This window comes from Corvus brachyrhynchos, unplaced genomic scaffold (assembly GCF_000691975.1).
Source record: "Corvus brachyrhynchos isolate BGI_N302 unplaced genomic scaffold, ASM69197v1 scaffold696, whole genome shotgun sequence".
NCBI classification, from domain to species: Eukaryota; Metazoa; Chordata; class Aves; order Passeriformes; family Corvidae; genus Corvus; species Corvus brachyrhynchos.
Window position 1 is genome coordinate 1799 of NW_008238369.1, and position 3191 is coordinate 4989.

General features: G+C 59.1%; 1 long non-coding RNA gene across 1 annotated transcript; it reads left to right on the forward strand.

Annotated features, from left to right (window-relative positions):
- Nucleotides 1-3086, forward strand: LOC108447150. The gene is made up of 3 exons (XR_001862553.1): nt 1-43; nt 1571-1690; nt 3029-3086. It is a non-coding gene; the product is annotated as an uncharacterized LOC108447150 (long non-coding RNA).
- The last annotated feature ends 105 nt before the right edge of the window (nt 3087-3191 follow it).

Sequence of the window (3191 nt, forward strand, 5' to 3'; positions counted from 1 at the left end):
CCGGGGGGCTACCGGGGCTCCGGGGGTGACCAGCCCTGCCAGGGTGAGTGGGGGGCACTGGGATGGGTGATGGGGAGGGGTCTCTGTGCCACTGGGGGCACTGGGAGGGGGTCTTGGGATCAGCGGTCCTTGGGGTCGCCACGGTTTGGGGTCACCCCCGACTTGGGGTCACCCCTGACTTGGGGTCACCACGGTTTGGGGTCACCATGAGTTGGGGTCACTGTTACGGGGTCACCACACCAAAAGGTCACCATGACTTGGGGTCACCATGGTTTGGGGTCACCACGGTTTGGGGTCACCACAGTTTGGGGTCACCACAGTTTGGGGTCATGATGGGTTGGGGTCACTGTTATGAGGTCACCATGAGTTGGGGTCACCATGAGTTGGGGTCACCATGGTTTGGGGTCACCATGAGTTGGGGTCACCATGGTTTGGGGTCACCATGACTTGGGGTCACCATGACTTGGGGTCACCACAAGTTGGGGTCACCATGGTTTGGGGTCACCATGACTTGGGGTCACCATTATGGGGTCACCATTACGGGGTCACCATGAGCTGGGGTCACCACGGTTTGGGGTCACCACAACTTGGGGTCACTGTTATGGGGTCACCACACCAAATGGTCACCATGACTTGGGGTCACCGTTATGGGGTCACGACGGTTTGGGGTCACCATGACTTGGGGGTCATTGTTACGGGGTCACCATGACTTGGGGTCACCATGACTTGGGGTCACCATGAATTGGGGTCACTGTTATGGGGTCACCATGACTTGGGGTCACCATGACTTGGGGTCACCATGAATTGGGGTCACCATGACTTGGAGTCACCGTTATGGGGTCACCATGAGTTGGGGTCACCACGGTTTGGGGTCACCATGAATTTGGGTCACTGTTATGGGGTCACCATGAGCTGGGGTCACCACGGTTTGGGGTCACCACAACTTGGTGTCACTGTTGTGGGGTCACCACACCAAATGGTCATCATGACTTGGGGTCACCACAGTTTGGGGTCACCATGAGTTGGGGTCACCATTACGGGGTCACCATGAGCTGGGGTCACCATGGTTTGGGGTCACCACAACTTGGGGTCACTGTTATGGGGTCACCACACCAAATGGTCACCATGACTTGGGGTCACCGTTATGGGGTCACGACGGTTTGGGGTCACCATGACTTGGGGGTCATTGTTACGGGGTCACCATGACTTGGGGTCACCACGAATTGGGGTCACTGTTATGGGGTCACCATGACTTGGGGTCACCATGAGTTGGGGTCACCACGAATTGGGGTCACTGTTATGGGGTTACCATGACTTGGGGTCACCGTTATGGGGTCACCACGAGTTGGGGTCACCACGAATTGGGGTCACCACGGTTTGGGGTCACCATGACTTGGGGTCACCATGGTTTGGGGTCACCACACCTAAAGGTCACCACGACTTGGGGTCACCATGGTTTGGGGTCACCACAACTCGTGGTCACTCTGTTATGGGATCCCTGTGATTTGGGGTCCCGGGGGGGTTCCCATGACTTGGGGTCCCCCCCTGATGTCCCCCGATGTCCCCTCAGACATCGATGAGTGCGAGAACCACCTGGCGTGTCCCGGCCAGGAGTGCGTCAACACCCCGGGCTCCTTCCGGTGCCAGCCCTGCCCCGACGGCTTCCGCCTGCGACAGGGACGCTGCGCAGGTACCCCCGGGGCCACCCGGTGCCACCTCGGTGCCACCAGAGACCCCCCAGATGAGAGGTCACCACCCCATGGGGTCACCGTTCCATGAGGTCACCATGATTTGGGGTCGTCGCTTCATGGGGTCATCGTGATTTTGGGGGTCACCATCTTGGGGTCCCATGAGAGGTCACCACCCCACGGGGTCACCATTCCATGGGGTCACCATGATTTTGGGGGTCACCATCTTGGGGTCCCATGAGAGGTCACCATGATTTGGGGTCATCGCTTCATTGGGGTCACCGTGATTTTGGGGGTCACCATCTTGGGGTCCCATGAGAGGTCACCACCCCACGGGGTCACCATAATTTGAGGTCACCATGATCACTTCATGGAGCCACCAAGATTTTGGGGGTCACCATCTTGGGGTCCCATGAGAGGTCACCACCCCATGGGGTCACTGTTCCATGAGGTCACGATGATTTGGGGTCATCGCTTCATGGGGTCACCATGATTTTGGGGGTCACCATGACTTGGGGTCCCATGAGAGGTCACCACCCCACGGGGTCACCATTCCATGAGGTCACCATGATTTTGGGGGTCACCATCTTGGGGTCCCATGAGAGGTCACCATGATTTGGGGTCATCGCTTCATTGGGGTCACCGTGATTTTGGGGGTCACCATCTTGGGGTCCCATGAGAGGTCACCACCCCATGGGGTCACTGTTCCATGAGGTCACCATGATTTGGGGTCATCGCTTCATGGGGTCACCATGATTTTGGGGGTCACCATGACTTGGGGTCCCATGAGAGGTCACCACCCCACGGGGTCACCATTCCATGAGGTCACCATGACTTAGAGGTCTTGGAGACCCCGTATCTCCTGTGGCCACCCCGCTATGGTGTCCCCACAACTCGGGGTGACCCCAAGTGACCCCCGGTGTCCCCCCAGATGTGGACGGGTGCTCGGGGTCACCACACCAGGGGGGTCACCATGACTTGGGGTCACCATGACTTGGAGATCTTGGAGACCCCGTATCTCCTGTGGCCACCCCGCTATGGTGTCCCCATGACTCGGGGTGACCCCAAGTGACCCCCGGTGTCCCCCCAGATGTGGACGGGTGCTTGGGGTCACCACACCAGGGGGGTCACCATGACTTGGGGTCACCACAACTTGGGGTCACCACAACTTGGGGTCACCATGACCTCTGGTCACTCTGTTATGGGGTCACCATTCCACGAGGTCACCATGACTTGGAGGTCTTGGAGACCCCGTATCTCCTGTGGCCACCCCGCTCTGGTGTCCCCACGACTCGAGGTGACCCCCGGGTGTCCCCAAGTGACCCCCGATGTCCCCCCAGATGTGGACGAGTGCTCGGGGGGACCACACCAGGGGGGTCACCATGACTTGGGGTCACCACAACTTGGGGTCACCACAACTTGGGGTCACCATGACCTCTGGTCACTCTGTTATGGGGTCACCATTCCACGAGGTCACCATGACTTGGAGGTCTTGGAGACCCC